At 41.8% G+C, this 24,871-nt stretch overlaps 1 long non-coding RNA gene across 2 annotated transcripts in view; it reads right to left on the reverse strand.

Moving 5' to 3' along the window:
• Positions 1–2,223: 2,223 nt before the first annotated feature.
• Positions 2,224–24,871, reverse strand: part of LOC115096014 — a 122,931-nt gene continuing 100,283 nt past the window's right edge. For both annotated transcript variants that reach the window (XR_003857937.1, XR_003857938.1), the window contains exons 2-3: positions 3,225–3,610; positions 2,224–3,124 (exon numbers count right to left, since the gene is read on the reverse strand). This is a non-coding gene — a long non-coding RNA (uncharacterized LOC115096014). The remainder of the gene's footprint in view (positions 3,125–3,224; positions 3,611–24,871) is intronic.

The following is a 24,871-nucleotide window of genomic DNA, read 5'->3' on the forward strand; positions in this document are numbered from 1 at the left end:
TGAAGGAGGACTTCCCCGGTGTGCCCCACTCTGCGGGCCACTACTGGGGATATCATTACTAGGCAACTTTACTACTCCGGACTGTGTCTCTTCCCCCACTTGGTGGGTATTTCCTCTATGTTTCAGTACAATAAAGCACATTCTATCTGTGTCCATCTCCGCTGAGGCCACACCTATCGTAGTGAGTCCCCACAGGGCTCCTCCCTGTGGGTGGAGTCAGCTCTCACTACGATCCAGGGTCCACAACCATACCAAATTATAACAGGAGGCTCGTGAATAGAATGAGAAGCTTGGGAGTGGGTGCCAAAGTAGTGGAGTAGATTAATAACTGGTTGACTGAGAGGAAACAAAGTGTAATGGTAAATGGAACCCACTCTGATGAGAGAACAGTGCTAAGTAGAGTACCTCAAGAATTGCTTTTGGGACCAGTTCTATTGAATATCTTCGTGAGCAACATTGCAGAGGTGTTAAAAGGAAAAGTTTGCCTTTTTGTGGTTGATACTAAGATCTGTCACAGAGTGGACATGCTTGAAGGAGTAAGGAGAATGAAAAGTGATTTAAGAAAACTTGAAGAATGGTTGAAGATTTTGGCAGTTGTGATTCAATGCCAAGCCCTGCAGAGTCATGCACCTGGGGTGTGGAAATCCAAAAGAGCTGAATGTGATGGGGACAAAAGACTATCATGCACAGAGCCAGAGAGGGACCTTGTGGTTATAGTCTGGCAATCTGAAGGTGGCAAAGCAATGTGACAAGGCAATAGCTAAAGCCAGAAAGATGCTGTGCTGTATAGAGAGAGGAATAATTAGCAGAAAAAGGGAAGTGACAATGTCCTTGTACAGAGGCCTCACCTGGAGAACTGTATTCAGTTCTGGAGACCATATCTCAAACAAGATAGAGACAGGATGGAAACTGTCTAGAGGAATGTGACCAAAATGGAGGGGGCCTGTTTTCAGAAGGCCTATGAGGAGAGGCTGAAGGATCTAAATGTATATACCCTATAGGAGAGGAGGTGCAGGACAGATATGATACACACCTTAAGATGCCGGATAGGTAATAACGATACACAAACTTCAAACCATTTGTGCTAGAAAGGAAACAGTAGAACTAGGACTCATGATTTGAAACTCCAGGGGGGGACGACTAAGAACCAATATCAGGAAATAACCAATATCAGGAAATATTTCTTCACAGAGAGGGTGGTGGATGCCTGGAATGCTTTCCCAGAAGAAGTGATGAAGAAAAGAACATATAATTAATTCAAAAGGGCATGGGACAAATGCTGCAGATCCCTAAAGGCATAGAGAAAAGGATGGTGTAACATTTCTGCATGGGGGTAACCTGCATGGAATGACAGCTAGTACCCTTAATAGAAACATAGGGGTAACATGCATGGAGTGGCAGTTATTACCCTTAACCGAAATATGTGGGCAACCTGCACGGAGTGGCAGTTACTACCCTTAACAGAAACATGGGGTAACCTGCACAGCACAGCAGTTACTACCCTTAACAGAAACACGGGGGTAACCTGCACGGAGCGGCAGTTACTACCCTTAACAGAAACATGGGGGTAACCTGCATAGAACGGTAGTTATTTATTTATTTATTTAAAAGCTTTTATATACCAAAGATCATGTACAAGTACATATCGCTTCGGTTTACAGATAACCAGAATTGGAAATACCATGGGCATGGTGTACATGGAACAATTAACATTAAACAAATAATACAATTATAAATTATGTAATAATAGTAATAATAATGATAATAATAATAATAATAAAATAATAGTTACTCCCCTTGACAGAAACATGGGGGTAACCCGCATGGAGTGGCAATTACTACCCTTAACAGAAACATGGGGGTAACCTGATTAGAGCGACAGTTACTCCCCTTAACAGAAACATGGGGGTAACATGCATGGAGCGGCAGTTATTACCCTTAACCGAAACATGTGGGCAACCTGCATGGAACAGCAGTTAGTACCCTTAACAGAAACATAGGGGTAACCTGCATGGAACGGCAGTTAGTACCCTTAACAGAAACACGGGGGTAACCTGATTAGAGCGACAGTTACGCCCCTTGACAGAAACACGGGGTAACCCGCATGGAGTGGCAATTACTACCCTTAACTAAAACATGGGGGTAACCTGCATGGAACAGCAGTTACTATTCTTAACAAAAACATGGGGGTAACATGAATGGAGTGGCAGTTACTACCCTTAACAAAATACATGGGGGTAACCTGCACGGAGTGGCAGTTACTAATCTTAACAGAAACATGGGGGTAACCTGCACCGTCTTTATCTACCCTCATTACTATGCTAGTCTGTTACTATTTACGTCTTCCTACGATGGAATATCTTTGGACAGTCCCTTGGCATATCCACACAGCTCACATTCAATTCTGTCACTTTTATTTACTTACTTAAAAATTTCTAGACTGCTTATCAAAATTTCAAAGTGGTTTACAAAGCAAACATCCATAGAATAAAAAACAATCAGAAATATTATTTAAAACAAAAAAAAAGTCACAAAACTTAGAGAAAGTATAAAAGCTTTAAAAAACATAAAAAGTCTAACAAACATATAACAACTTAAACCCAAAGGTAATACCCCCCTTCACTGACTGAATCATCAAACCTTCAGGCTTCCATTTCATAACAGCTTATCTTAACTCGCACTTCTGAGGAATGATTAGATGCTAAAGGCTTGATGAAATAAATGCACCTTTGCCAGTTTTCCTCTCATGGCTATATCTTCAAATCTAAATGTATCTTTTTACTCTATTGCATGCCATGAGAGGGAAAGGCAACAACACCTCAAAAGCCCACTGGTGGCACTTTCTTATGGAAAAAGCTGCTTTTCAAAGACATCTTCATTTGCCATTAACTTTCTAAAGGTCAGGTAATGTGTTTCTGCATACCAGGTTAAAGTCTCTTTAGTTTTACCTTCCTGGAACATTAGAAACTATAATCCAGCCTGAAAATAATGATGTTACAGCCATCAGAGTCTTTCCTGATATCTTTCTGCCAGGGCAGCATCACATCAGCAAATTTCCATCTTCCTAAATTGCAGTGCAAAATCAAGGGGCTTACCAAATCCTGAAGGCTGAATAAATAATCATCTGAAAAAAAAATGTATCCATTTCACATGCAAACTTCTCATTCAACATCTAACCACAATGTATCTTTCTGTACAACAGCAATCCACAATAACATACCTACCTGCTAAGCATCGTGGAAGATAGCTGTGAAAATAGTGAGGCACTGGTGGTTGTGGGATGCAGATCAATTGGAGACACCATATTGCATATATGAACCCTTGGGCTAAGGCAGGATTGGTGTAACCTGAAGGGAGGTGCCCAGACAAAGCAGAGACCCAACTGGAGCTTCGCCTTCAGGTTCCCGGGCCTGCAGGTCTGAGGTAGGGTGTCTACTGTGGCCAGGAGAGGAGGTCCTTGGAAACCAGGGTCATAGGCAGGCGGCAATCAGGTGTGTCAAGAGGCAGGCAGTGATTGGTGGCAGGCAGTGGTCAAGCGTGACGAGAAGCAGGCAGTGGTTGGTGGCAGGCAGTTGTCAAACATGATCCAAGCTGAGGTCAATCCAGGTATCTGTCAAAAGGGAAGAAGGGACGAATAGGCAGTGAAGTCAGGAAAGGAGAAGCACAGAAGGCAAGGAACACTGAAGACAATGCTGAACGTGAGGACAAGACCCTGAAGACCAAGCTGGGCTGAAGACACTGTGGCAACACGCTCTACATCTGGTAGTAAGACCTGTTGCTAAAGCGTATTGTGGCAGAAGCATAGCCTTAAAATAAGGTTCCAATGTTGATGTCATCAAGAGGGGCCGTGGGGGGGGGGGGGGGGGCACCATGGTCCCTTTAAATAGAGAGAGGAGACGCATGTGCGCATGCCTAGGGAGGATGTGCCACACTGGGGTCTGTTAGCGGTGTGTCCGGCGGGCACAGATAAGAGCAGTGGTCCATGGAGGTAGCCTGTGGACCGCCGAGCATAACACATGTAGAATTTCATGGACTCCCAGTATCTAATTTGCGTAATAATCTCACATTATTTCAAAACATCATGCAATGGTCCAAACCACAAACATGAATACTCAGACATTACATTAAAACATATTTCACAGAACTAACTACATAATGCATGCATTCATTCATTCCGCCTTCTCAGTATTCATTTAGCTGATTCAGCCTAGAAATACATATAAGTATTAGAAATTCCAAGACTAGACTTGAACACCTAAGGAGTGGCAGAGAATAAAAGAACCTAGATTCTGCATAAAGTTACTCCCACAGAACCAAGAGAAAAGCAAAGATCACGTATAAATTGTAAGTATTTCAGTCCATATAGTATGTAATAACTTCTGTGGGCAAGGATAATTTCTGCAGTCCGTGCATATATAGTTCTTTTAGTAGGATTCAGTGCTGATGGCAGAGCAGAATCTTGTAGCTCCTTACTATATGGGATACATATGGAACGAATTAAAGCCTAAATAAAAGCAGAAGAAATCAAATTGATCAAATTAATCAATAAGGAAATTCCACATTTCTTGGACTCCCAGTATCTAATTTGCGTAATAATCTCACATTATTTCAAAACACCACCATAAGGAGGCAATGGCATAACTTGCTGGGATCTTGGTATGGAGGAAGTCCTGGGAACTGAGTCACCCATGCTTTCAGAGACAAATAATATTCATTGTCCTTTTGAGAAGTATACTTTGTATGAAAAAAATGAGATAAAATGAAAAACTAAAAAAGTGCTTATAAAGTGCTTCCAGGATTTATTTTATGCTAGCTCTTTGCTGGAGAAACATGAAAGCCATCATTTCTAGGCTTCTCTTCTGGGTAGCTGTGGCAGTGGCAGGAAGGGACTCTCATGAGTCCCATTCTCTCTCTGCCTTCTACCTCTGGTTCTGGGTGCCTTGTATTGATGGTTCATCCTGTTCCCCAGACTACACCTCCTATAGACCAATACCAAGAAATAATGCCTGCTGATGCCACCTATTTGGCCTGGATAGAAGTGGCCCACACTGATAGTGACAGCTGCTGGGAGGGAGAATCACTAGGCTTGTCCTCTCTTCTACCTCTCTTTGCCTTCTATTTCCTACCGCTAGATCCAAGCATGTTGATGGATTGTCCTCCTCTGCTGGACCACCCATGTCTCCTGTTCTCTTCCTAGCTGCTCCGGTGCTCAAGCATGTTCATGTTTCATTATCTCTGACATTTTATTTCTGCTTCCTTCTCTTCCTTCCTCATAATATATCCTCAACCATCCAACACTCCTTCTATCTGAGTTTCATAATTCCCTAGCTATCCTCTATCACACCATCATCAATCAGGTCATAACTTCTCTAATTTGGTTTCTATCTCGTCTTCTTCAAAAGTTCCTTCTGCTATTTCTTCCCATACTGCTCCCTGGAATGCTCACTCCTTGTGTCCCAGGTCAACTGCTGCTCTCCATCTTTTTCTTTTTTCTAATTTCTCATTGCTGGCTATCTCTGAGGCCTAGCTTTCTTTCATGGACAACTTCAACCCTTGCTTCTCTCAGTATCACCACACAAACCCTCCTGCTTCAGGTTGTGGTAGTGATGTTGGTCTCCTGTCTTCCTCTGCTTGGTCCTTACCCTTTCTCCCTTCCTTTCCTTCTTTTTGACATCATCTCTCTCATTTCATCTTTCAGTGATTGTAATCTGCCATCCTTTTGGAATTTCTATCCTTTTCTTGAGTGATTTTGACTACTTTCTTATCTCCCCATTTTTCTTCACTCACCTTCTTACTTGATGATTTTAATATTCATTGAAATAATATTTCTTTTTATCATATCTTCTTTCTAGTTGTTCCTCTTTTTCTTCTCTTTTCTCTCCACTCTGGAATCTCACCTAGCTGGTCAGCAGCTTGCTTTTGTCTTTTTTCGTAACTGCTTTGCTTCCTGTTCTTCTATTTCCCCTCTATCTATTTCTGATCATACTGTGTGTTTTTTGTCTCTGATCATTCAATAATTTCTGTCACCCATTCTGAATTTCACCCTTATCATGTTATCCAAGACTTTGCCCTGTCAGTTTTCTCATTTGTAGTCCCACCACTCCAATCTGCTCTTCTATCTACGAATCCATTGACGGTTGCATCTACTTTTAATTCTGCTCTCTCTGTCACTTTTGAAACACCTTGTCTTGCTATCTCTTTCAAAACCAGGGTTTCTCCTCTGCAGCTATAGTTGACAGCCTTATTCCATGCCCAGTATAAAGAACTTCTCCATACTAAAGCCTGCTGGCACATATCTTGTACACCATCTGTTCTCTCCTGTTTCATTCCCTCTCTATTAACTATTCCTCTGCATTTAGTTAGGTTCCACTATTAGAGCAGCCCCGAGCGTCTCATCTTCTAATAACCTTTTGCCATTTATTTCCAGTACTTAATGGCCACAAACTAGTAAATATGCTTGAGATAGATTTATATACAATTGAGGCCGAATGTTTGCAAATCTATCTCATGCACATTCATTAGGGATATCCTGAAAACTCGACCCATTTGTGGCTCTTGAGAACTGGAAGTGAATACCACTATAATAACCGCTGCTCCCTTTTTCTCATTTTTATTACTTCCTATTCTATCTACTTTCATTTTTACACTTTTCCACAGTTTGGAAAAATCTCCAGGGTTTGTTCAGTTTTTTGCCCTTACACCTGTCCTGCTAGTCAGCACTGACACTATTCTTTCTTCTCCAACTTCTTCCCTCTCATTTTTAAAGCTTCTAAGCTTTTTTCTCTTTATCCCATCAATTTTTACTGTCACCTTATTTTTCCCTTCCACTGCCAAGTTTTTTACTTTTTCTCTTGCTCCACTTTAATCTGCATATTGTCCCTTTCATTCTACTGAGGCTCTCCTTGTTCACCTACTTAACCATCTACTTACTTCTCATCTATTTGGTTCCTATGCCATTCTAATTGTGCTAGATCTGTCATCTACTTTTCATGTATTTATCACTCACTTCTGCTAGATGCCAGGGCATATCAGGAAGCGTCTTTTCTAGTCATTCATTCTTGCTAATGATTCCTGATATTTCTCTTCTTGTAGGCAGAATCCCCCAAGGTTCTGTCCAAGGTCTCCTCTTTTCTATCTTTCTGATTGGTCTTAACACTTTTTTGGCAGGATGCAGGGGCCAGCATTTTTAGCCTGTTCCTTTGGGCTTCCAGTTCAATCAGAGCCTTGGTAGGAACTGGTGCCATGTCTTCATTCACAACTTCCTGTGAATTTTGCTTTTATTTGATATTCCTTCCCAATTTATCAAACCCAGTCATTGCAGTCAACCACAGAACATGGCTCCTTCTGGAACTCTCGAAGAATACATACCAACGTAATCCAAAATCAAAACTGAATATAAGACGCAAGAATTAGATAATGGCTATCATAATAGCCATCATCATGTAGTGAGATACTTTAGTACTCTGCCTTATATTTAATCATCGGTCAATAGTTGAAAAACTTTTTTCTATATTTTTTTGTAATATGCTATGAGTGAAAGTCCTTCACCAACTTGAAATAAAATTTTTGATTTTTTTAAAAGTCAAGTATGGTACTTATCTTGTCTTAAGCTATATAAGCTATATATATATAAATCCTTGCAAGAAACTTTTTAATTCAATTTTGTCCAAGTTCACTCGCCTGTTCTATTTAAGACTCATATGTTTAGTCATCCTAATGTTATATGTAAACCGAAGTGATTAGTAACATTGTTACCAGAACCTCGGTATATAAAAATGTTAAATAAATAAATATATAAGTTGTCAGTTCAAGCCCAATTGTCGAAATTCCTCAATGGTGTATTACCCACACCCAACACGGGACCGTGTTTCAGACAGATTGTCTACAATCCCTACTACTCCCTCAGAGAAACCCATGTGCTTGTTCCAATTTTTTTTTTAATTCAGATTGAAATCCTTGTCTCCACCACCTTCACTGGGAAGCAATTGCATGCATCCACCACCCTTTCTATAAAGAAATGCTTCCCTAGCTTACTTCTGAGCCTACCCCTCCCTTTCACCCTCATCCCATGACCCCTCATTTCAGAGCCTCCTTTCTGTTGAAAGAAGCCTACCTCCTGTGCATCGATACCATGGAGGTATTTAAACATCTGCAACATATCTCTGCTATTCTGTCTTTCATCTAAGGGTATACACGTTTAGATTTTTAAGTCTGCTCTGTCCTCATATGCTTTATAATGAAAAGCAGTGAACATGTAATGTTCAGTAAATAAATAATTTTAAATACATGTTAGTAGCCATCCTCTAGACCGACTCTTTTGGGTTTATATCCTTTTGATGGTATGGCCTGCAGACCCATACACAGTATTCCAAATGAGGTTTCACCAGAAACTTATAAAGGGGCAATACCACCACCTTTTTTCCTACTGACCATGCCTCTCCCTATGCACCAGGCATCATAGCTCTCTTATGACCTCTTCTTCTGTGCTGATAATATGCAGAATGATTTGCTTCACTTTTTTTTCCCCCTTTCCTTGAATGTTTTCTCTTCCCTTACTTTCTGCTGCCTGGATTAACTCAATGCATCTAGTAGCTGGGTCAGGGATTGAACCCAGGTCTTTTGCAAGGTACTGCCCAGCACTGCCACTGATTCACCAGACTTGTCTGAACTCTTGTATTTCTTCACATAACCTCTTTCTTATATTACGTTGGAATACATGAATTGTACAGTTATTTTTTTTTAACAATAAACAAAGACAATGCATGCAAACACTCATTTCCAGAAACACTCTACAATACCGCAGTTTAATTTCCATGTAACAAACCTGGAATTAGAATTAACAATTGTATGGCTCCAAACCACAAAATAAGCTCCTTTCCTAGAAATCCTTCTCTATCAGCATTATTGCTTATATCCCCATATTGTATCTTAGACCTTTTAATTAACCTGAAATTTAGTTGATCTCAAATGTACTCCATTGTTTATCCCTTAACCTGCTCTCAAGGTTGTGAGCATTCTCTCCTGGCTTTCATCAGTTTCTCTTTTTCTCTGTAATTAATTGAGCGTTATTAATTTTTTGTATCACATGTTCCTTGTATCGCTTCCAGGTGACTGTCCAGTTTCTATGTAAACCGATGTGATGTGTATTCTATACAGGAACGTCAGTATATAAAAAAGCTAAATAAACAAACAAATAAATAAATAAATCCCTCTACCATGCCATGATATTATTGAGTTGGAAGGGGCTTTAAGAAATCATCTCTGTTGTTTCTCAAACTCAGTTCTTGACATACAAGTCAGGTTTCTTTATCAGAATAACCAAAATATGCAAATAAACCTGGTCCTGCAAATCTAACTCAGGAATAGTAATTGTAGATATCCTGAAAAGCAGACTTAGTTGAGAATCCTGAGAGTCCATTCCTCCCACCTCAAAGCAGGGTCCATTTTAAGAAAGAAATCTTTTTTTTTCTCTTTTATATATCTTTGCTTAAAGGAGATATGAGCCTTTAACCTTTCTCACCTTCCTACACTTGGATAGTTATTTGTGGTAACCCAGAGAAAGACAGAACAGAAACCCTATTGTACAACTGTGTTTTCATGTAAAGAAAAAGTCTTCCCAATTCTAAGAAGTTGCGTAGAGCAAATCCTTGGATCTGCTCCAATGATATAAAATTGCCATAAATCTTAGCCAGCAGCAAGACTGACTTCAAAGAATTTCTGATTCCCCACCCTGCCTATTTCTAAGTAGCACATCAACAGCAATCCCAGTCAAGGAACTGGAACATAAACCAAGAGTCAAAACTGGGTCTTCCACCTGACAACAGGAAAAGCTAACCACTAGGTCCAGTAGAAGGACCACAAGAACATAAAAACATAGGGGCAGATTTTAAAAGCCCTAGGCGCCTAAATCCAGGTGGATTTATGCGCATAGGGGGATTACGCATGCCGGACCTATTTTCAAAAGGCCTGGCGTGTAAGTCCCGGGGCTTGCAAAAAGGGGCGGGGCTTGGGTGGGGCGGTCCGAGGCCAGAGGCCTCCGCATGGACGCTGTGCCAGGAGATCATGCGCAAGTTACGCCTGTCTCTGGCAGGCGTAACTTGTGAGATAAAGGTACGGGGCTTTTTTTTTTCAGGCTGGGGGGCGGGACAGGGAGGGGAAGGTGGCGGGGAATGGGGAAAGCCAGTTGGTCTTGAGAGCTCGGCGCGCGCAAAGTGCACTAGTGTGCACCCCCTTGTGCGCGCTGACCCCTGATTTTATAACATGGACACGGCTGCGCGCGCATGTTATAAAATCAGGCATACATTTGTGCGCGCCGGGTAGCACGCACAAATGTACGCCGCACGCGTATCTTTTAAAATCTACCCCATAAGTCTTGCCATACTGGGTCAGACCAGCCCTGTATCCTGTTTCGAACGGTGGCCAATCCAAGTCACAAGCACCTGACGGGATCCCAAGGCGTAGAGAGATTCCAAGCTGCTTATTCCAGAGATAAAAAGTGGATTTCTGCAACTCTACCTCAATAATAGTTTATGGACTTATCCTCCAGGAACTTGTCCAAACCTTTTTTAAACGCAGCTATACTGATAGCTTTCACCATATCCTCTAACAATGAATTCAAGAGCTTAATTATACATTGAGTAAAAAATTATTTTCCTTTATTACTTTTAAATGTATTACCTAGTAATTCATTGTGTGTCCCCTGGTCTTTGTACTTTTCAAAAGAGTAAACAACTGATTAACATTTACTGGTTCCATAAATCATTGCTATAATTAAAATCTAATAATTCTCCAATTATTACTCTCACTAGTCTGATACCATTCACATTCTTGCTGTCTCAGAAAAGAAGAGGATTTTAGTGTGGGGATTGTAGGTCTGGAATTGCTTCAATAAAAGCAATTACTTACAAAATAAATAGGAGAAAACACTTTGTGGAAAGTCAGAGTAGTAATAAGAAGTTCGTGGTTTTCTCTGCTCCAGTGGTATTATTACATTAGTCTCTACCAGCTGTTCTAATATTGTGGCTGCATTCCTCTGTTTTGTTTTTATTTGAAAACAATATTAGAAGCAAATAACCTTGTATTCCATACGGGAACTCATAAAAGTCTTAGTGCTGCTCTGTTCTCATGTGCAGTTCCTGCTCATTTTCTTCTGAGAGCAGAACAAAAAAATCTCTACAGAAAATGGCCCGCAGAGTTCTCTTAGAAATATCCAAAAAATTCAAGTGGTGTCTGCACCAGATCTGCAGAGACGATAGAGAGCTTTTATGAAATGAATGGGAGAATCTGAGCAAGGCTCTGGTATTTCAAAACTGCTGTGCAAGAGGCATGTTGAACGCAAGGCACAGGCCGGAGTCCAATGACCTGAGAATTCTTTTATTTGAACAATTAAAGGATACATTTGGCCAGAAAGAAATTTGCATGAGGTTTCAAGTCAGGCAATGTCTAAACTCTGTGGGCTAAGATAAACAAAAAAAAATAAAATTTCAAGAGAGACTTATCACAAAAAAAAAAATATTAGTCAATCACCTCAAGAATTATTTCTCCAAATTTAGGATTTTAGGTAGGAAGCTGAAATCCAGAACCTCCAGGGTGGCATTCTCTGAAATGCTTCCTGTTCCACGTGCAGGTCCCCAAAGGCAGGCAGAGCTCCAGAGTTTCAATGCGTGGATGAGACGATGGTGCAGGGAAGAGGGATTCAGCTTTGTAAGGAACTGGGGAAACTTTTGGGGAAAGGGGAGACTTTTCCGAAAGGACGGGCTCCACCTTAACCAGAGTGGAACCAAGCTGCTGGCACTAACTTTCAAAAAGGAGATAGAGCAGCTTTAAAACTAGAACAAGGGGGAAAGCCGACAGTCACTCAGCAGTGCATGGTTCAGAGAAATGTATCCTTGAAGGATACTAATGAAACAGGAGAGTTAGGGCATCCCAACAGAGAGGTTCCATCAAAAGCAAACATAGTTCATATGCCTATATGTAAAAAATCACCAAAGCTAATGATTTCCGAATTATCCCTAACAACTGAAAAGCAGGTTAATACAAACAAAAAACACACTTTGAAATGTCTGTAAGCCAATGCCAGAAGTCTAAGAAGTAAGATGGGAGAGTTAGAGTTAGAGCAAATGATGAGATTGACATAATTGGCATCACAGAGACTTGGTGGAAGGAGGATAACCAATGGGACAGTGCTATATCAGGGTACAAATTATATCGCAATGATATGGAGGATCAACTTGGTGGGGGTGTGGCACTTTATGTCCGGGAGGGTATAGAGTCCAACAGGATAAAGATCATACAAGAGAGTAAATGCTCAGTAGAATCTATATGGGTAGAAATCCCATGTGTGTTGGGTAAGAGTATAGTGATTGGAGTATACTACCGTCCACCTGGACAAAATGGTCAGACAGATGATGAAATGCTAAGAGAAATCAGGGAAGCAAACCAATTTGGCAGTGCAATAATAATGGGAGATTTCAATTACCCCAATATTGACTGGGTAAATGTAACATCAGGACTTGCTAGAGACATAAAGTTCCTGGATGTAATAAATGACTGCTTCATGGAGCAATTGGTTCAGGAACCTACAAGAGAGGGAGCTATTTTAGATTTAATTCTTAGTGGAACGCAAGATTTGGTGAAAGAAGTAACGGTGGTGGGGCCACTTGGCAACAGTGATCATAACATGATCAAATTTAAACTAATAACTGGAAGGGGGACAATAAGTAAATCTGCAGCTCTAACACTAAATTTTAAAAAGGGAAACTTTGATAAGATGAGGAAAATAGAAAAAAACTGAAAGGTGCAGCTGCAAAGGTTAAAAGCGTTCAACAGGCTTGGACATTGTTTAAAAATACTATCCTAGAGGCGCAGTCCATATGTATTCCGCGCATTAAGAAAGGTGGAAGGAAGGCAAAACGATTACCCTCATGGTTAAAAGGTGAAGTGAAAGAGGCTATTTTAGCCAAAAAAACATCCTTCAAAAATTGGAAGAAGGATCCATCTGAAGAAAATAGGATAAAACATAAGCATTGTCAAGGTAAGTGTAAAACATTGATAAGACAGGTGAAGAGAGAATTTGAAATGAAGTTGGCCATAGAGGCAAAAACTCATAATAAAAACTTTTTTAAATATATCCAAAGCAAGAAACCTGTGAGGGAGTCGGTTGGACCATTAGATGACAGAGGGGTTAAAGGGGTTCTTAGGGAAGATAAGGCCATTGCAGAAAGACTAAATGAATTCTTTGCCTCCGTGTTTACTAATGAGGATGTTGGGGAGATACCAGTTCCAGAGATGGTTTTCAGGGGTGATGACTCAGACGAACTGAACGAAATCACTGTGAACCTGGAAGATGTAGTAGGCCAGATTGACAAACTAAAGAGTAGCAAATCATCTGGACCAGATGGTATGCATCCAAGGGTTCTGAAGGAACTCAAAAATGAAATTTCTGATCTATTAGTTAAAATTTGTAACCTATCATTAAAATCATCCATTGTACCTGAAGACTGGAGGGTGGCCAATGTAACCCCAATATTTAAAAAAGGCTCCAGGGGCGATCCAGGTAATTATAGACCAGTGAGCCTGACTTCAGTGCCGGGAAAAATAGTGGAAACTATTCTCAAGATCAAAATTGTAGAGCATATAGAAAGACATGATTTAATGGGACACAGTCAACATGGATTTACCCAAGGGAAGTCTTGTCTAACAAATCTGCTTCATTTTTTTGAAGGGGTTAATAAACATGTGGATAAAGGTGAACCGGTAGATGTAGTGTATTTGGATTTTCAGAAGGTGTTTGACAAAGTCCCTCATGAGAGGCTTCTACGAAAACTAAAAAGTCATGGGATAGGAGGCGATGTCCTTTCGTGGATTACAAACTGGTTAAAAGACAGGAAACAGAGAGTAGGATTAAATGGTCAATATTCTCAGTGGAAAAGGGTAAACAGTGGAGTACCTCAGGGATCTGTATTGGGACCGGTGCTTTTCAATATATATATATATAAATGATCTGGAAAAGAATACGACGAGTGAGGTTATCAAATTTGCGGATGATACAAAATTATTCAGAGTAGTTAAATCACAGGCAGACTGTGATACATTACAGGAGGACCTTGCAAGACTGGAAGATTGGGCATCCAAATGGCAGATGAAATTTAATGTGGACAAGTGCAAGGTGTTGCACATAGGGAAAAATAACCCTTGCTGTAGTTACACGATGTTAGGTTCCATATTAGGAGCTACCACCCAGGAAAAAGATCTAGGCATCATAGTGGATAATACTTTAAAATCGTCGGCTCAGTGTGCTGCAGCAGTCAAAAAAGCAAATAGAATGTTAGGAATTATTAGGAAGGGAATGGTTAATAGAACGGAAAATGTCATAATGCCTCTGTATCGCTCCATGGTGAGACCGCACCTTGAATACGGTGTACAATTCTGGTCGCCGCATCTCAAAAAAGATATAGTTGCCATGGTGAAGGTATAGAGAAGGGCAACCAAAATGATAAAGGGGATGGAACAACTCCCCTATGAGGAAAGGCTGAAGAGGTTAGTGCTGTTCAGCTTGGAGAAGAGACGGCTGAGGGGGGATATGATAGAGGTCTTTAAAATCATGAGAGGTCTTGAACGAGTAGATGTGACTCAGTTATTTACACTTTCGAATAATAGAAGGACTAGGGGGCATTCCATGAAGTTAGCAAGTAACACATTTAAGACTAATCGGAGAAAATTCTTTTTCACTCAACGCACAATAAAGCTCTGGAATTTGTTGCCAGAGAAGGTAGTTAGTGCAGTTAGTGTAGCTAGGTTCAAAAAAGGTTTGGATAAGTTCTTGGAGGAGAAGTCCATTAATGGCTATTAATCAATTATACTTAGGGAATAGCCACTGCTATTAATTGCATCAGTAGCATGGGTTCTTCTTAGTGTTTGGGTAATTGCCAGGTTCTTGTGGCCTGGTTTTTGGCCTCTGTTGGAAACAGGATGCTGGGCTTGATGGACCCTTGGTCTGTCCCAGCATGGCAATTTCTTATGTTCTTAAAATTAGAAACAACATTCACAGTTTTGTTCAATGCATAATTAAACTCTGGAATTCATTGCCAGAGGATCGGTGGAAACTGCTAGTGAAGCTGAATTTAAAAATGGTTTGGACAGGTTTCTGGAGGAAAAGTCCATAAATGGTTATTAAGGTGGAGTTGGGGAAATCCACTTCTTACCCCTGGGATAAGCAGCTTGGAATCTCTCTACACCTTGGGGTCCTGCCAGGTACTTGTGACCGGGCTTGGCCACTGTTGGAAACAGGATGCTGGGCTTGATGGATGTTTGGTCTGACCCAGTATGGCAAGGCTTATGTTCTTATTTTCTTTTGTACCTGTGTGAGTTTTTTTAAAATAGTTACAATATATGATATTGAATTGTTGTTTTACCCATGTTAAGTGCACTTAACACAGATAAATGGCTTTTGAAAAGTGCTTAGATAGTATGTTACATTTAAATGAGTAACTCCTTCAAAATTCACCTGAAAGGTTTCAGAAGAAGCTCATTATTGCCAGTGCTGGTCAGATATTCTTTAAGACCAAACTTACTCCACAGGATCAATAGCCCATTTAAAACTAAAATTATGAGCAAGCCCTGCAGTTAAGGTACGAGTGCTGGGTGGAGCATAGCGGCCCGGGGCTGCTCAGGCTTAAGTGTGCCGAGCCTGTTTATACATTCTTCTTTCCTTTAGTCTTGCAGTGTCAGGTGCAGAATGGATAGTCATGTGGGGGGAAGTGACTGGCCAAAGGTCACATGGAGAAGCAGCAGGATTGGAATTCTGGTTTTCCTTCCTTTGCAGCCTGTTGCTCTAACCAACAGGCCCGGCATTACCAGGTTTGCATACCATTCATTTGCACGCGGTGGCACCCCCAGAAGGGTGGCAGCAACAGGACAGGATGCAGGGCCACTAGGGGAGCTGAAGAGGAAGAGAGGCCATGGGCCACCAGCAGAGTTCAACCCGCCAGAATTACCATGCTGCTGCAGTGTTCCCTGTAATTTGAGGTATTTGTGCCCGCACACAACGTTTCCTGTGGGCACGCACAGCTTCAGCTCCAAAACCTCTATCGGCACATGCCGGCAGCCGCGCGCATGTTATAAAATCCAGGGTCGGCTCGCGCAAGGGGGTGCACAATTGTGCAACTTGCGTGCGCCAAGCCCCGCAGCCTGCCTCCGTTCCCTCCGCCCCCCTGCACCTTCCCCTCCCTTCCCTTACCTAACCCGCCCCCCAGCCCTATCTAGAACCCCCCCTTACCTTTGTTGAAGAAGTTACACCTGCCTCCCGGCAGGCGTAACTTACACGCGCCGACCAACGGCCGGCCCGCGATCCTGGGCACAGCGGCAAACGGCCGCTGTGCCTGGAGGCTCAGGCCACGCCCCGCCACGCCCCTCTTTGCGAGCCCCAGGACATACACGCGTCCTGGGGCTTGCACACGCCGCCGAGCCTATGCAAAATAGGCTCAGCGCACATAGGGAGGGGGGTTTAAGGGTTATACACGTAACTTACACGCGTAACCCTTTTAAAATCCGCCCCTTAATGTTTTATGAAGAATGGTAATGTTGCTCTTTTTCCATTGTTGCTCTGCATACAGAGGCAGGCTTGTTGTGGGTTCCAGTTCAGTTTTTCTTGGCATATTTCTATTTATGCTTTCTGGTCTCTTTATTCTGTATTCTGCATATGTGATCGAGGTGAGGAATTCTGCTGGCATGTAATTTCTGTGTAGAGATCTATAGCAGCCTGGCTTGATCTGTTTTCTTAATAGGAGGTGTATTGGTGTTCTACGGCCTGATGTAATATTTGTTGTGTTGCCTTTCAAAAATAAGGTTGTTACTGTTTGAGTGCTGGCAGTTAGGATTAGTTTGGTATGGAAGGTTTATTATATTGTAATGGTAATTACGTTTATTCATGGCTTTCTGAGGTGCCATTACAAATTCCATAGGAGTTTCAAGTGTCTTTTTTGCAGAGTTTTCTTGTTGATACCACTGCAGTACATGTAAATATAAAATATATATATTAAGTAATATTTTGCTTTAAAAAACTGTACTTTTGAATTATTTTTTCATGTACAATTTGTTATAAGTGCACAATTACATTTTGTGTGGCTGTAGAGGGTGTGGGAGTGTGTGTACGGGGGGGGGGGGGGGGGGGGGGGGGGGAGGGTGGTGTGTGTGCAAGCCTATAACGTTTCCCTAGGGTATATAATAACCTTCCTTTGACCAAGGGGGCAGGGTGTCTCAGGTTTTTTAAATATAGATTGCTGGAGGGAGCTGATCTTTATTTGATGGGCCTGGGACAGAGACTGAATGAATCGGGGGGTGCACAGTAATTGTTCACACAGGGCTGCAAACAAGCTAGCACCGGCCATGCTAACCACTATTCCTCCTCTCCAGTTTCTTTTTTTTTTTTGGGGGGCCCTGCCTTTGCACATCCTGAGCCCTAAATGATCCAGAAAGCGGAGTCCTGGCCTGGTAATGCAGCCCAGTTCACCCCATGGTGCAGCACTGCCACTGAGCCATGAGATCCGGTAAAAAAACAAAACCCAAACATATTCAGTCACTACTGGCTCAGACTCAGGAAACAATTTGTAATCCATAGCATCTGAGGAGCAGCTATCATCATGCAGTAGTGCCATCCAGTGGCCAGACTCAGAGTGCACATGTACCAGGTTCCAGAAAGAGCTAACATGAAAGATCGTGGCTGGGGTCCTAGCAATCCTGTTACATTTTATTAAGGGGCACACTCTTGCATACATTCATCTGAAAACACATAATGTGTGGATCTGTATCAATAATAGCAGCTTAGTTTGTCATATATTAAAGCAATGAGATCTGTAGCTAAGCTACAGTATTCGTCTTTTGAGGATTGAGCTTTGGTGGTAGGTCTTGTAGATTGTAAATCCTATATTAGTGGTTAAGTAACTAGAAATATTAACAAGAAAGCAATGACCCTTAAGTTTGCCATTAGCAGCACCATGGAATGCTGTTTGAAAACTGAAATGCAGATACATTTTATGTAAGCAGTAAAGCAGAACTGTGTATGCAGCAAAATATTTTACTATCCGCCCTTCCTGTGTATTTCATCACACGCCATGCACCTACCCAGGAAGCACAGTAATAGCTGAGTTACTGCACACTGAGGACAGCCCCATTCCACTTATGAAATGACCATTTGTTTGGAAAAATACTCTTATGCTAAATGATTCATGACAGATTAGGCAGATAGATCTCAGGAGAGCGTCAGGTAAATAGAATGTTATTGTATGGTCATGTGATCAGGACATGCCATGTGCATTTGGCTAAAACAGCACCAATGTACTCCAGAGAATGTTATACCAGCCAGGAAGCATGTGCACAAATTGCAAAAGTCTGTCGATCCTGAATCAGTCCCATCAGTCATCTTTGGACCCACAAATAGGGCAGTTGTGGAAGATCATCATCCTGGACGGTGAAGGATTTTCGAAAAGAGCACACAGTAAGGTCATGTTATAAGGATCGCCCTCAAATGAGAACCCATACAAAATGCAGCTGAGGAAAGAACATCACCTCTGCTTGCTCATTAGAACAGGCCTTCCCAAACCTTTAGCCAATCTGAACCCATTTTAGCTCTTGAAGATTCACATGACCCCCAGAAGGGTCCAAAAGAAAATCAGCAGGGGTGCGGTCCCCTGCCAACACTCACTCCACTCTCACCCTCCCGACACTCAAGCTGATACCTCTCTCAACCTCCATCCCCTCTAGAGGACCTCCTCTCTCAACGTCTGCTCCTCCCACCTTCCTAGCAGCATCCCCCCTCTCATCCCCTCCAGCTCTTTCCCATCCTCCTAGCTGAGCCTCTCTCGTCTCCATTCCATTTTTATAACCCTCTGTCATCCCTCCTCTCACCCAATCCTCTACACCTTCTCTCTCACCTCTCAGCTTCACCTCTTATCCTTCCCTCTCATCCCTCAATTGTATTAAGGGCAGTAATTGTCGCTCTGTGCAAGTTACCCCATGCACCTTTTCCTTCTTTTCCAACATCTAGCATTTAGGGATTTGCAGTGTCTATCCCATGCCCTTTTAAATTCATTTACTATTCTTGTCCTCACCATCTCTTTTGGGAGGGCAATCCAGGCATCTGCCACCCTCTCCATTAAGAAATATTTCCTGATGTTGGTTCTGAGTAGTCCCCCCTGGAGTTATCATTTCATGACCCCTTGTTCTACAGTTTCCTTTCCAAAAGAAACACCTCCTCTCCTCAGGGTATACATATTCAGATCCTTCAGCCCGTCCTCATAAGTCTTCTGATCCCCCTACCACATCTGATCCCTTCCTTTAAACAGTCCCTTCTCCAAACATCCCCCTGGTCAGGGTCAATGACAACATTTTTCCTTTTGACCCTGGGCCAAAGATGGATGACATCTGATGAGAAGAGAGGGCAGGCTGTCGAAAGGAGCAACATTTTTCTCTTGGGTAGGTTCTGAGGTTGGTGAAGAGACAGGAGCATTTGGCAATCTCCACGGGCCTAGGCACACTAGGGGCACCCTTTCCTTCATGATTGTCCCAAACCCGACTGTGATCTGCAAGCGGCAAAAGAATTAATAATAAAAGCCAACAGAGGGTCTGTGAGCCAATGTGAGCTCACAGGCCCTGCAGCAGCCCCAGTCTCTTCTTGTTCAGGGCTCCCTTTTACTGCTGAGACTCATGCAAGGGCAAGGCTGAAGCAGGGCCTGTGAGCATGTGTTGGCTCAGATGCTCCACACTGACTTTCACCTCTAATCCTGCTGCTGGTGCCTGAAAGAAGTATGCTGCTCTTTGAGGCCCTTGTGACCCCAGCTGAAAATCGACCCACAGTTTGGGAAGCTCTACATAGGGGGATCTCTTGTTCCCTGAGCTGTAGAATTGTTGCTTTAAGATGATCACTGGTCTCGGATGCTTTGGGGCACTTTTCTTTAAAGTGAGAGACACCCCCCCCCACCCCCCAATCATAAAATCACAGGAATGACATCAAACTCCTGGGGAGAGTATTATGCTGCAGACTTGGCACATATTTGTAAAGTTCCTGTACAATTATCCTGAAAAAGAACAACTAAGGCTGAGACCTACAGTAGATGCTTTGTTTACTGAATAAGAAAGCAACTGTTCTTTAATCAATAACCACATACCCTTGTGCTATTTTTGAGCACTGGAATGCTAATGAATAGTACCATCAGGCTTAAATAAAAAATGATACCCTCTTGAATAGAATTTATCTACTCCATACACTAATTACTCGGCATCTTGTAGGACTAGATCTCAACAGTGGATTGATGGAGACCCCTAGTGGCTTGCACAGGTACTGAATGTCTTACTCTCCAAAATGCACCATCATTATGAAAAATAGATTCCAAGCACTACGTAAAACTGTGTGGCGCAATAATTTTGGAGGAGGGAGGAATAACGAAATTAAGCCAGCCAACAATAGATTAGGAAGTGTCACACTGCCACTGCCTTCTTTAACTGAAGTGGCATTAGCCATGCTGCTCCATTTTGATATGATGCTAGTGCTTGACGTGTTGGTATCCTACACTGCTTGAACAAAATTTCACAAACTGCAGAGCACTGGAGGAACTAATTTATTTGGAGAGTCAATGTTCTATATAAATAAATGTGATATATACCCAGGTGTATCCATCCTCATGAATGGGGAAGAGGAAAATGTTTCTAGAATTTTACATTCTAATTCCTGGATCATTATTCATGCATTCAAACAGAGCGATGAGTACATAACTAGGGGACCTTCATTTTCAGTTTTTATTTTTTCTGGGAATTCAATGTTATAACAAAAAATAATCAGTGGAAAAATGACTTTTCCACTGATTTTTCTCTTGTCATTTATTCCACTGTTTTTTTGTTTTGTTTTTTTTAGTATCACACTGAAATTTCCAGGAAACATAAAATAAAAACTGAAAATGAAGCATTGTCTAGCATTCTAGACATAACCCACATCTGTTAGTAATCATTTTATGTTAATTACCTGAACAAAAGAAAAAGACAGTCAAAATGTAGGCTTTGGGGCCGATTTTTTAAATTTTATGCGCGCGGGGGTACATTTGTGCTTGCTACCTGGCACACACAAATGTACACCCAATTTTATAACATGCGCGCGCTGCCGCCTGCCAACTTGCACGCGCCAGCTTGCCATCCCCCGGCACGGGTCCCACCCCCGAACCACTGCCACGCCCCCGGACTGCCCATTTTTGAAAGCCCCAGGACATACGCGCGTCCCGGGACTTGTGCGCGCCGCCAAGCCTACGCGCGTAACCCTTTGAAAATCTACCCCTTTAGGTTCTAAATTACAAAACAGTAACCAAATTTGAGAACACATGGGAACCTTAGTTGAGAAGAAATGAAAGTGAACCTAGAGTTTAAGTAGGATAAATCAGCACAGATTATCTGGGCCTTATGCGGTGACAGATTTAGGATTTTGGTGCCCCTAGGCCCTGTCATACCCCTCTTCCCTACCCCCCTCCAAGATTGGACCTCAGGGGACAGAAAGTCTAAGGCACAATCCCCTCCTGTGGCAGCTCAGGGGTAGATCCTGTGGCAAAATAATTTAAAAATTCCAAAGCAAATTGGCAAACATTTCCATCTTTATATTACATTATGAAAGCAAACTAATTTTACACTATATTTATTAGTATAATATTAGCATAATTTATATTATTTTTTATTGGAAGCAGCAAATCTTCAGCTAGCCTGCTGCCCCCACCCCATATTTCTGCTGCTCTAGGCACAGGCCTAGTGTGCCTACTGAGAAATCCAGGCCTGGCCTTATGTATTAATCTACCTTCATATTCTCTGTTTTTTATCTTTTTTTGTGACTCTTCTTTGTTTGCCATCCATCTGTATTATCATACACCATGGGCATAGGGTGACTTCTAACATTGGTGGGGCACTAGGAGGGATGGTGGAAAATGTATTGGCACATTAGCTGGACCACAACCCCTTCTCCAGTCTCATCCCACATGAAAACAAACCTAGTCGGATCCTAATTCCCTGACCCCCCCAGAACGTGATAAGAAGCCAGCCAAAACACCTCTCTTCTCCCATCTCCACACAAGCCCACCCTGACACACAAGGCTGCTTGAACCCCTATCCCCAAACACGATGATTATCTTGTTTATGGTTTCATGTTTTTATTATGTATGTTTGTTGTACCCCACTGAGAATGATGGAGCAAGCAGTTTAAAAATGGTTTAAATAAGTCAATATAACAAGCCCACCCAGATTGCCTGAATTGCGAGGGACGTGGAGTAAAGAAACATTATGGACTGTCCTAAAAAGAGAAGATGGCGCTTTCATTTTTACTGTTGTGATCTACAGATCTCCAACCCAAACGGATGAACTGGACAGAGATCTGATCGAGGACATCCAAAAGGTGGGAAAGAAGGGAGGAGTGTTACTCATTGGAGATTTTAAACTTTCGAATGTGGATTGAAGCATCCCTTCTGCAAAATCTACAAAAAGTAGAGAGATAGTAGATGCCCTTCAAGGTGCTCTGCTCAAACAAATGGTAATGGAACTCACAAGGGAGAGTGGGATCCTCGATCTAGTGCTCACTAATGGGGATAATGTTGTTCAGGTAGGGGCTTACCTGAGCACTAGTGATCATCAGACAGTATGGTGTGATATCTCAAAAAGGATATAGAGAAGTCACATAAAGACCCAAGTTTTGAATGTATTTATTTATTTATTTTATTTAAATGCTTTTATATACCGAAGATCATGTACTAGTACACAAATACAAACTTCATCAAAATGGAAATGTACTTGGAGGAAGAACTGGAAGACGGGGAGAAAACAGTTGAGGTGGAACAACAGTGGGCCAAATTAAAAGGAGCTATTACAAAAGCAACAAATCTATATGTTAGGAAAGTAGAGTAAGAGGAAAAAGAAACTGATCTGGTTCTCTAAGGAGGTGGCTGAAAAAATTAAGACAAAAAGAACAGCAGTCAAGAAGTATAAAGGATCCCTAAAAAAGGAACACAAGGAAGAATATCTGTTAAAACTGAGGGAGACGAAGAAAGAAATCTGGAAAGCAAAAACTCAAGCGGAAGAAAGGATTGCCAAAGAGGTAAAGAGAGGAGATGAAACATTTTTCAGATATATTAGAGAAAGAAGGGAGGCCCGAAGTGGTATAGTGAAATAGAAAGGTGATAAGGAACACTGTGTGGAGAAGGATGAAGAAATGGTGAAAATATTAAACAGATACTTCAGTTTGGTGTTCACTAAAGAAGAACCTGGAGAAGGACCGTTGCTGGATGACAAGACCATAGATGGAGATGGGGTAGATGAAACTCTATTTATGTAAGAGAATGTATAGGAAGAGCTAGGAAAACTGAAAGTGGCCAAGACCATGGGGCCGGATGAGGTACTGAGGGAGCTCAGAGATGTGCTGGCAGGTCCGTTGCATGACCTTTCAAGAGATCCCTGGAAATGGGAGTAGTGCAGAGTGATTGGAGAAGAGCAATGGCGGTCCCGCTTCACAAGAGCGGTGGCAGGCTAAGAGAGAATTTGAAAAGAAGTTAGCCATAGAGGCAAAAACTCACAGTAAAAACGTTTTTAAATATATCCGAAGCAAAAAGTCTGTGAGGGAGTCAGTTGGACCGTTAGATGATCTAGGGGTTAAAGGGGCACTTAGAGAAGATAAGACCATCGCGGAAAGATTAAATGATTTCTTTTCTTCGGTGTTTACTGAAGAGGATGTTGGGGGAAGTACCCGTACTGGAGGTGGTTTTCATGGGTAATGATTCAGATGGACTGAACCAAATCATGGTGAACCTAGAAGATGTGGTAGACCTGATTGACAAACTTAAGAGTAGTAAATCACCTGGACCGGATGGTATATACCCCAGAGTTCTGAAGGAACTAAAAAATGAAATTTCAGACCTATTAGTAAAAATTTGTAACCTGTCATTAAAATCATCCATTGTACCTGAAGACTGGAGAATAGCTAATGTAACCCCCACATTTACAAAGGACTCCAGGGGAGATCCGGGAAACTACAGACCAGTTAGCCTGACTTCAGTGCCAGGAAAATTAGTGGAAAGTGTTCTAAACATCAAAATCACAGAACATATAGAAAGACATGGTGTAATGGAACAAAGTCAGCATGGCTTTACCCAAGGCAAGTCTTGCCTTACAAATCTTCTTCACCTTTTTGAAGGAATTAATAAACATGTGGATAAAGGTGAACCGGTAGATGTAGTATATTTGGATTTTCAGAAGGCGTTTGACAAAGTTCCTCATGAGAGGCTTCTAGGAAAAGTAAAAAGTCATGGGATAGGTGGCGATGTCCTTTCGTGGATTACAAACTGGCTAAAAGACAGGAAAAAGAGAGTAGGATTAAATGGACAATTTTCTCAGTGGAAGGGTGTGGGCAGTGGAGTGCCTCAGGGATCTGTATTGGGACCCTTACTTTTCAATATATTTATAAATGATCTGGAAAGAAATACGACGAGTGAGGTAATCAAATTTGCAGATGATACAAAATTGTTCAGAGTAGTTAAATCACAAGCAGATTGTGATAAATTGCAGGAATACCTTGTGAGACTGGAAAATAAGGCATCAAAATGGCAGATGAAATTTATGTGGACAAGTGCAAGGTGATGCATATAGGAAAAAATAACCCATGCTATAGTTACACAATGTTAGGTTCCATATTAGGTGCTACTACCCAAGAGAGAGATCTAGGCGTCATAGTGGATAACACATTGAAATCGTCGGTTCAGTGTGCTGTGGCAGTCAAAAAAGCAAACAGAATGTTGGGAATTATTAGAAAGGGAATGGTGAATAAAACGGAAAATGTCATAATGCCTCTGTATCGCTCCAT

The sequence above is a fragment of the Rhinatrema bivittatum genome, chromosome 7, assembly GCF_901001135.1.
Source record: "Rhinatrema bivittatum chromosome 7, aRhiBiv1.1, whole genome shotgun sequence".
Classification (NCBI taxonomy): Eukaryota; Metazoa; Chordata; class Amphibia; order Gymnophiona; family Rhinatrematidae; genus Rhinatrema; species Rhinatrema bivittatum.